Raw genomic sequence first — 11,813 nt, forward strand, 5'->3', positions numbered from 1 at the left:
ATGCGGAGGAGTATCCAAAAGTCTATGAGATGGACGTAGAAAGGATGGAGTAGTGGGAGGGAAGACCTTAAGGAGGTGTGGGGAGCTTATTTGGAAAAGTTGATAGCAGTAATGCAAGCACCCACATCTTTCTATAAATAGATAACTCCCCACCAATCAAGAGATAAAAAATCCAAACAAAGGATCCGAAAATCTTGAGATCAAACTCCAACATTAGGCTTGGAACCAGCAAAGGCACTCAAGGCACCACTAGTCGAGTGGAAAAAGAAGCGAGTAGCAGTGGAAGTGGCACCAGAGCAGGGATGTAGAATTGCATAAGGAGAATGAATAGCTCCGTTAGGAATTGGAGACATGGAAAAAGAGGTTTTCCATCCTGAAAGGAGAAGGGAAGAAGCATGTAGCTCAAAAAATGAAAAAGAAAAGGAAATTGTACTGTGGACCAACTCTACAATGGACCTCATCCCTGTGAATGAACTAAAGGAGCACGCATGGGTACAAAGAAGCTAGAAGAGAAATCAAAAAATGAGGTGGCTCGCAGGATGGAAAGACCATCAAGGCATTGAAGAAGGAGGTAGAAGCAGCTACACCCTCACAAGGGTGACGAGAGGCAAGGGTGAAAAGATGGGCATCAACGAGTTGAACATGGCATTAACAATAGTAAATGATGACATCATGAGAAAGGCACAATAGATGGATGCCATGAAAAAATCCCATGCTGAGGAAATACAATCCAAGAAAATATGGTTCACGACTTCCAAAGTTGGGCCAAAAGAGAGAAGAGGGCACGAAAATATATGCAACGGAAGCTATAGGAGGAACTAGGCCAGAAGAGCCTAAGTGCCTAGAAAGAAACTGCTCTAAAATGCATGTAGATTGGCACAACAAGGCCATTCAACTTGCATGACATCGCCAAATTAATTAACCAATTAGAAGTTCCAAAAGTGGTAGGACAAGGCCTAGGGACTTCCCAAGCAGCAGCAAATAGCTGGACAAGGCCAAAGCCCTTTCCCAAATCTACAGTCGTGCGGGGAAGCAGTGGGCTATTTATGACCTTGCGGATCTAGATGAGAAAGCAATGGCTCATTCAAAGAGCAATTCTTCTACTTCCTCTCACCAACGGAGTCATCTGGTAAATGACAAAGATAAGGGGATGCCAAGACTAGGACCGTACAGGGAAGACCACCCTATGGGTGGAAGTGGAGCCGAGGTGGTAGAAGAGGGCTAAGAGTACCAAAGCAGACAATTTTTGAAGAAGATATTATCTCTCCAAAATAGATAGAGCCCCATGTCTTTGTGTCAGCATGGCAATGGATGCAATGAAGATAGCTAAAGAAACGTATCTAGAGGCACAGCCCATTGACATGCAATTCAAGCAGGCCAATGAAATAATAGGGCTCGGGTATGCCTGGGTGAGCAAAAGAAAAAGAGCCTATGAGGCCAGATAAAGCCAAGACCAACCAATAAAGTTTGTTTCAGGGGGGCATTTCTACATAGGCTAAACTAGAAGGAGGAGGATGGAATAAGCCCTTAACAATCTAGAAAACATGGTCCAGAGTCGAAAAAAATCTGGATCCGAAATTTTTTTAAATTTTTTTGTGCAATAATAGTAGACTTCACTGTTGACGCAGCATCCCCATCATGATCTCCAGGTGTGGTGCCGACAAAGAGCACAAGGAAGAGATAGGGAGTGAGTTGAGTAAGCCAAACGAAAGTAAAGTCTAGCATGAAGCCACATGAGCAAAGGGAATTATCCCACATTGATGTACAAACCACATGGGAAAAGGGAATTATCCCACATTGATGTACAAGCCCAAGGGTTTACCTCCTCATATAAAAGGGGGGCTGTTTTTAAGCAATGAAATATATCACTTGCAGTTATCAAAGTCTCTTTATGTATCCAAGCTAATTCATCTTGGTGTCTGATTGTACGACTGGAGTGCATCTTAATTAGCACACACTCATTATAAGTTTTCTTTTTTTCTATCCACCTTAGATTAGGTTATGATTAGTTTTTATTAGGTAGATGTTTTGTCTTTAGGAGAGCTTGATCCATGACTATCAATAGGAACTAACCTGCTTGTAGTCATGACTAACTCCCCAAGCTTAGGCGACAGAGACTGGGAGTTCAATGCACGTGTTGGCTTGTCACATTAGGTACAATTGCATTAGTTGCTACTCTTCAAGAGTTGACTAGGTGGTTGGAACCACGTAAGTTTTGGGTCTTGACCAAACACCTACATACACATACATTATAACTATCAACTTATTAACCAATTGGTAAAATGGAAGGTCAGTTGTGACACTAACACATCTCAGTTCATCTTAATAGAAAATATCAAATTATTTAAAATTGGCATAAATTCACACTAAAGTGAATTTAATTAAGCCAACTCATTTCACTTAGAACTAATTAATAGATAACGATGCATGAGTGGTCATGTACATAGTCCTAACACCCAAAAAAGTGATTTTAATTAAGGCCAACTCATTTCACTTAGAACTAATTAGTAAATAAAGATGCATGAGTGGTCATGTACACACTCTTAACACCCAAAAAAGAGGAAGATTACTTAACAAGACCAACAATGTGGTACAAAGCCTAAGCCTTGTAAGAAACTTAAGTGGCAGAATAATAATCAGCCACTTGACAAGCTTCTTCACCTATTGTAAGTATTTGCTCTATGAAGGCTTGGGTTGGTTTGAGATTGGGCAGCACCAAATCAATGGAATTCATGTCTTTCTTCATGAACATGGTTCTTGAGTTTTGCCTTTGTTTGGGTGTAATTAACTACCATCTTGTAATTGTCTTTTGAATAGTAACAACTATTGATTTCCCAAATTGTGCCATTTTTTTCCAATCTATTATGTGTTCAACTGAGTTTCCCAAAATGTGCAAACTAATAGATCTCCAAAACTCTATACTTTTGTGGAATGTTGTAATTCCTCAAATGTTGTTGTGCCCTTATGTGTTTCTATTTTCCATTCTATCATAGCATGCCAAAATAGGTAATGTAGATAATAAATTTGAGCAATCACAAACATATGACATACAAAGGAGAGAAGAACAGGTTGTGGATCATGGGTTACCACTGTGGTGCATTACCTTGAAATTTATGGGAATGAGCATGTACATGCAGATGAGCAGCTTGATCATGTGGATTGGAGGAACATGCTAGTGATCATGTGTATGATGTTGAACATCATGGAATATCTGACCATGTGGATGTTGGGAATGACCCTGAAATTGATGGGAATGAGAGTGTGCATGTCGATGAGCGTGATCATGTAGAGATGATGTAGAGGGACATGCTACTGAGCATGTATATGATAAACAACATGGGATATTTGACCATGTTGATGTTGGGCATGAGGATGCTTATGATCATTATGTGGAGGATAAACAGGGTGAAGAGTCCATGTGAAGGGTCAACAAGGTAAAGAATATGTGAAGGGTAGATAGAGTGAAGACCAATAAGAGAATTCTAGTGCCACTAACGAAGTGTTTTTTGTGACTCTAGGATCACCGATTATTCCTCTTTCTGAACAAAAAATTTACTAGATCTGAATGGGTTGCTGCTAAATAAATACAATTCAAGGTATGTAGCAGTTCTATGTAATATATGATGTATAGCTCTTACCCTTCTATATATCACTGATGAATAGCACTGCTATATATCCTCACTAATACATAGCACTGATGAATACCACTACTAGATTGCTATGTAGGATTTTCTCCCACCAACTTGCAAAGCATATCATATCTAAGTGTCAAAGAAGGTAATATTTCTGCTATGTAACATATAATATATAGCTCTAGCCCTATTTTATAGCACTGCTATATAGCACTACTAGATAGCTATGTTGGAATGTCTACCTACTATAATGCATATCTAAGTGTCTGAAAGGTATGTATAGTGCTATGTAACATATGACATATAGCTCTAGCCTAGTAATTTTTTTGAACAAAAAATTATGGGACACGAATGGGTTACTACTAAATAGATACAATTCAAGGTATGTAGCAGTGCTACGTAATATATAACATATAGCTCTTGCCCTTCTATATAGCACTGCTATATATCACTACTATATATCACTGATATATAGCACTGATGTGAATAGCAGTGCTACTAGTTTACAAAGCATAGCATATCTAAGTGTCAAAGGTAATATTTATGCTATGTAAGCATATCACATATAGCTCTAGCCCTATTATATAGCACTACAATATAGCACTACTAGATAGCTATGTTGGAATGTCTACCTACTATAAAGCATGGCATATCTAAGTGTGTCAAAGGTATGTAGTAGTGCTATGTAACATATGACATATATCTCTAGCCCAGTAATTTTTTCTGAATGAAACATTTGTGGACATGAATAGGTTGTTTTGCTAAACAGATACAATCCATGGTATGTATCACTACTATGTAATATATAACATATAGCTCCTGCCCTTCTATATAGCACTACTATATATCATTGATATCTGGAGTCAATAATGAATAGCACTGCTACATATATACAACTACTAGATAGATATGTAGGATTGTCTCCCACTAGCTTGCAAAGCATAGTATATCTAAGTGTCAAGATAATATTTATGCTATGTGACATATAACATATAGCTCTAGCCCTATTATATAGCACTACTAGATAGCTATGTTGGAATGTATACCTACTATAAAGCATAGCATATCTAAGTGCCTCAAAGATATGTAGTAGTGCTATGTAACATATAACATATAGCTCTAGCCCTACTATATAGTAATGCTATATATCACTATAATATATAGCAACTATGTTGGATTTTCTTCGAGCATTTGTATAGCATGGCATATCTGAGTGTAAAAGGTAATGGTAGTATAGGTTTACAAGAGCTCCCATAAGAGTATACACATGTGGAGACTTTCAAGTGATTCATAAGAATAAATAGCTAGTGCTTGTGTTTAGACCAAATGCTAAGAAGTTTTTGATTTGGTGCTCCAAGAATTTCCACCTAATGATATGGACCAATTGCATGTCATGCAACATGGATGAAGTAATGAAGGAAACATTTCCAATACAATGGAAAGACAATAAATTATTTTTAGGCATAGTATTCTCCCTGTTTTTCTTACTATCATTTTTATAAATAGTTGAACTAATATTTCACAATTCTTATCGTGTTGTAGGTCGATTCTCATAGCATTATTTACAATGCTCGTATGATTTTGTGGACATCCAACATCACAAAAACTTGGACAAACCAATTTTCTATAAGAAACTTAATTCTATGTGAAATCATTATCCACATTTCAACAAACAAAACACGTTATTAGTTGATAATGACCGTTATAAATCTATTGCCAATGACTAGGAGAACTGTGTATCACCAGAGTCATTTGATCCATACAATGAGGAGCAATATCCATGGTACTTGACACAATTTCTTATGTCGTGGTTGCATATATGGGGCATTACATCAGGTGATCAGTGAACATTCATTCGATAAAATATGCTTAAATAGCAAGGATGACATTTCTATCAATGTTTTTGACTATCATGTTTTGTATACTACTCCCACACAGACCCGGCCAACAAGACAAGTGTTTTGTATACTGGGAATTTCGGTCTAGCTTCTAAACCTACATACAATGATTTATCACAATCTCTCCTTACTAAATTTAGAAGGCAAGGTTTCCAAGACCGATTAGCATAGCAACTAGAATACTTGTCTCAAGGCATAAATGAGAGTATTGAACATTATATCCAATGAATGAAAACAATTGTAAGGAAGATGGGAGCTTCAGCTCCGAATGAAGAGACATAAAAACATTGGTTCGTCACTGGTCTTTGAAATGTAGATGCACAAACGCATGTAAGCCTTAGGCATCCTATAATGTTAGCCAGATGCAAAACAAGAAGTGAGATATTGGGAAGAAGTGCACTTAAGTTAACATTAATGTGACGAGGTGAGCTTCCTACAAGAGCCTAGACAATCACAACTGCTAGTTGCTACACAAGAAGCAAAGACACTAGAGCCACTATGACCCCATGGAATGCCTAATGTGCCTCAAATGAATGTGCAAGGACAAGCTACAAATGGGTCCTAACCCATCGAGTTATGCCCCATATAATCCTTATGTGTTAGTACCTATGTATATGGTTCAAACTAGCACTCCTCAAGTACATCGAGTTATGCCCCATATAATCCTTATGTGTTAGTACCTATGTATATGGTTCAAACTAGCACTCCTCAAGTACCTTTGAGTGAGGCCAAGGCCACAGAGATAGTGGAAAATTCATTCGGAAAGTTTAAAGAAGAAATTTTTAATGTAGTGCGTCCACCCCCCGCAAGAGAAAGGGGTATATGTTGTGGCACCACAAAATGTGACTAACACTTAGAACCCACCTAGATCAAATATTTGGTATGGAAAGCGCCATGGTTATAGCCATTTAGCAATGCCAGGAATGTCCAACAACGTCAAGGATTGCTCCACACCAACCACGAACTCTCTTTTACAACTATTGTTTACGAAATAATCATAGTGAAGACTAATGTTATATTAAGCGCAACCATCAGAAAAATGACAAGCTCAAGGGTTTCAAACTAATTATAACTTCATGTATAGAACAAATTCCACTCATGAAATAGACTCGCCACCATGACCTTTTATGCAAAGAAGATTTCCTGCACAAGGGCAACTCCATTACCCAGAACCTCATATCCTAACAATAGTGGGAATATGTGGCAGAGAAGTTCTCCTTTAAGAAGAAAATTTGGAAATCATGGAAACAATGGAAGGGTGGTAATCGCTTTAGGCCACAAGGCCCTATAATATGCTATGATTTTTAGCCAAATGGGACATATAATGGCTTATTTCTCCAATGAAATGAAGCATCAAGAGTACACTCCCTTATGTAGAAATTGCTCGGGGGGTGCACTACTAAGAAACCCTATGTATCACGCATGTCCAAGGGGTAATAAAAAAAACCCTTACCTATGAATTTTTCATGAATAAAATGACCCCCTTTTTCTTATAGACTTATGGGATTTTTTCAAAATCAATTTTAAAACCCCTTATGTAAATTTATCTTCAAGTTTTAAATTAAAAAATCCCTTCATTTGAACTCACGTGGTATACTTACATATTTTTCGGTAAACCCCCAAGACAAATTGTAGAGGGGAGGGCCATTACGAATACAATTGTCCACCACTAAAAACCAAGTCTTTAACTGCTAAAGATAAGGGTAAACAAGTGGTGAGTGAAATTCCTAGCTCTTCAATAAATATTATCGAAATAAAAAGTGAGAACCCCTTTCAAATCATTAAATCAAAATTCATACCTCACAAAGTAAGCTTTGCAATGGAACCAATGATTAGCATAGTGAGTCATTCATAAATAAACCAAGAATGAGTACTAGAGAGAGACTCATCTCAGTTTAGCTGAGAAAGTGACACATGAGCCTAAGAAAGTAAGTGTGGGGGAAGATGTAAGCCACAACGTTGAACCAACATAGTCTAAATCCCAAGGACAATCTTTAGATCATCCTATCTTACATATCCCCTTGTTGCAAAACCCACAAATATAGGTGGGAATGGCACCCTTTCCTAAATGATTAGTTAAGGTAGAAAGGATGACTGAAAGGAAAGTTGGTGGATCCATGCAGAATAGAGTGTTTGATTTATGGATAGAATTAGAGAAGGTCCCCTTGTCCATAAACTTAAGACAACTACTCTGTTGGCAATAAGCCCAACTTGTAGTCCCTAGCCTTTTCAATTATTTTGCATAGGATATCTTCTAGTCTAAGATCATGATGAAATCCACCACCAAATACCGTAAAAAGCAGTGATGTCATCCAAAAATGTATCAAGTCACATTGAGTGTACCTCTCATGGCTATATAAGCACTATGTACAAGCTCATTTGGATCAATGCAATCATATCATTTTTTTAATCATGAATGCCTCACTTGTATTCCCACCGTAGTTTCTAATATGGTATCAGAGCATAGGTCTTTATTTAAACCTTCAACATTCTATTTTTGGAGCCTTGTATTTTGGATCCTTCTCGCAAATGCCAGCCCATCTCCATGTGGAGTCTTCATTTATGGGACTCGTCTCTATGTTGTTGTAGGCTAACACAGCTTCTTCATGTTGCATATTTTATGAGTGTCTTTTAGTGTAGGCGAGACCCCATTGGGTCTTCTTCATTTTGCCTTTGCCTTTTATAGTAGTGCCAATCGCTATTAGCTGTACCCAAGTCATCGCCTGGAGCCTGTCTATTTGCAGAATTTGCTTCCCCGTCCTCATGTGCCACCTGCCGCCTGCCAGCCTTCTAACTCGGCCATTGCAGCGGAAGCCCGCTTCATTGTCTCACCAGTCTACAGGACGGTCATTACCCGCTTCCACTACCACTGCCACCTTCAGCCGGCTAGCAGCAGCAACGCTGAGCGCATCAATTAACTCGTTCGCAAAGGTTGGTGCTGCCATCGCTGATACACACAATCTCCGCCAACCTCTGTGTTGCCCTCTCCGCCAACCACTTCAATTGCTTGCTTGAAAGCGAAACCTTGGCTTTCCACATTTGCTCGCAGCTCCATACAAGAGCCCCCAACTTGCAGTCCTCTTCTCGTATAATCTCAGGTCTGCGAGCTGCACAACCCGCCACATAGCTTGCATCATTAAGAGTTTAAGCCTTAAAGCCTTACGGTAAGGCTTGACAAAATCCTTAAAAAGGCTTTGAAAGAGCCTCCTCCAAAACACCCCTCCTACAAAAATCTCGAAAAAAGGAGGGGGAGAGCTTGGATTTGAGCCTGCATCAGAGCAAAAATCAACAACAGAAGAAGAGTTTGGTAGTATTTGCAGAGGTTAAAAAGAAGGTACAAATCAATTTGGGGCTTTTTTGATTTTTTTTTGAAAAATCCAGCTTAACTGAAGCATTAATCTCAACTTTAACATGATTTTTTAAAATTGAAATCATATATAAAGCTTGAGTGGCATATCTTGTAAAGGGTTTATAGACACTGCCCTGAGCCTCTTATCTTAGTGGTAAGACCACCCTTAAATAGTATCTACCCTAATCATGGCTACCAATACAAAGTCCCCCACCAACAAATTCAATGGCCAAGTTTTTCACACTTAGTAGACCAAAGTCAAGGGGCATCTCATGAAGAAAAATCTTTGGGCTTTAGTTAAACCAACAGAAGGGGGAGATGGTGTCTCCACCACTAGAGCTGTCATAGCCGCAAATCAAGCATAGGATGAACAAGCCCTAGGCATCATTATCATTGAACTAGATGATAATTATAGTAATTACATTGATGATTGTGACATTCAGGGATTTCATTAACGTCTTCACAATTTCGTGATCACGTTAACAAAACCTATTGTTAACATAAAAATTCTTGTGATCACAATGTATATTCACGGGCATTTTTTATGACCTGCAAAAATCTTCTCTGCCAGTAATCCCGCCGGGGAAATGTACATTTCCCGGCGGGCCCGCCGGGAAAACCCATTTTCCCGACGGGCAAATTAAAAAAATAAAAAAAATAAAAAAATAAAAAAAATAAAAAAATCATGTTCACAGTCATTCTTACCATTTTTGGGCCTTCTGGACTCATTTATGATGTCAAAAGTTCAAAATTATTGGCACAAAAAAAGTTTTGTATAATTTGATGGCCTTAAGTTCAATTGACACACCAATTAAATCTAACTATACTTACATCAATTGACTCAATTGTCCATGACATCATTGCACTCAATTGAGCCCAATTGGACTCAATTACACTTGATTTACACTCAATTGATATTAATTGGGTGTCAATTGATGTCAATTGTGCCTAATTCAACGCAATTGAGCCCAATTTACACCCAATTTGCATAAATTGGGTGTAAACTAAGTATCAATTGAGTCGAATTGGACTCAATTGATAATAATTGGATGTTAATTGATATTAATTAAGCCCAATTGACTTCAATTGGGTGTTAATTTATTACAATTAATATCAATTAAGCTCAATTGAGCTCAGTTGACATCAATTGGGTGTCAATTGAGCTCAGTTGACATCAATTGGGTGTCAATTGATATCAATTAAGCTCAATTGAGCTCAGTTGACATCAATTGGGTGTCAATTGATATCAATTGAGCTCAATTGGGCTCAATTGCACTCAATTGACACTCAATTGGGTGTTAATTGCATCCTATTGTGCTCAATTGAGCCCAATAGGATGCAATTAACATCAATCGGGTGTCAATTGATCACAATTGATATCAATTGGGCTCAATTGCACTCAATTATGTGATCGATTGTGTGTCAATTAATGTCAATTGAGCCTAATATGATACAATTGAGCTCAATTCACGCCCAATTGGATGTAAATTGAGTGTCAATTAAGCCGAATTAGACTCAATTGATAGCAATTGGGTGTTAATTGATATCAATTAATATCCAATTAACACAATTGAAGTCAATTAAGTCTAATTGACTTCAATTGGATAATTTGGGTGTCAATTGAGCTCAATTGGACGTAAATGACATCAATTGGGAATCAATTAACATCAATTGAACCTTATTGACATCAATTGGATGCCAATTAACATCAATTGGACTCAATTGACATCAGTTGGGTTTCAATTGAGCCAAATTGGATGCAACTGACATCAATTGGGTATCAATTGATTACAACTGAGCTGAATTGGGCTCAATTGCACTCAATTGATATTAATTGGGTGTCAGTTAAACCTAATTCCATGCAATTGAGCTCAATTGACATCAATTCACATCAATTGCTCTCAATTGATATTAATTGGGTATCAATCTATGTCAATTGAGCCTAATTCGATGCAATTGAGCTCAATTCACATCAGTTCATATCAATTGGGTGTCAATTGATGTCAATTGAGTAAAATTGAGTCTAATTGGGTGTCAATTGAGTCAAATTGAGTATAATTGGGTGTCAATTGATATCAATTGAGCCAAATTGAGTCTAATTGAGTCCAATTAGACTTAATTAAGCCAAATTGAGTCTAATTGGGTGTCAATTGATGTCAATTGAGCCAAATTGAGTCTAATTGGGTGTCAATGGAGCCTAATTGACATCAATTGGGTGTCAATTGATGTCAATTGAGCCCAATTGAAGCTAATTGTGTATCAATTGACACACATTTGATGTCAATTGGGCTCAATTGACATCAATTGGATTCAATTGACACATAATTGATGTCACATGGGCTCAATTGACATCAATTAACACCTAATTGATGTCAATTAATATCAATTGGGTGTCAATTGATTATAATTGATGTTAAATTGAATGAATTGAGTCCAATTGACATCAATTAAGTCTAATTGGATATTAATTGATCAATTGGGCTCAATTGATATCAATTGATACCTAATTGGACTCAATTGACATCAATTGGACTCAAAAGGGTGTTAACTGATGTTAATTGAGTCCAATTGATATCAATTGGGTGTTAATTAAGCTCAATTGGACACAATTAACAATAATTGGGTATGAATTGAACTCAATTGACATCAATTAGGTGTCAATTGAGCCTAATTGCATCCAATTGAACTCAATTGACATCAATTGGACAAATTGCATCCAATTTAATTCAATTGATATCAATTAAGCCTAATTGCATCCAATTTAACCCAATTGGACTCAATTGAATCCAATTGGACTCAATTGACATCAGTTAGGTGTCAATTGAGCCTAATTGTATCTATTTGGACTTAATTGACATCAATTGGGTGTCAATTAAACCCAATTGGAATCAATTGATGTCAATTGGGTGTTTATTGATATTAATTGAGTTTAAT

The sequence above is a fragment of the Cibotium barometz genome, chromosome 48 (genome assembly GCF_041138505.1).
Source record: "Cibotium barometz isolate CiBa-2024 chromosome 48, ASM4113850v1, whole genome shotgun sequence".
NCBI lineage: Eukaryota > Viridiplantae > Streptophyta > Polypodiopsida > Cyatheales > Cibotiaceae > Cibotium > Cibotium barometz.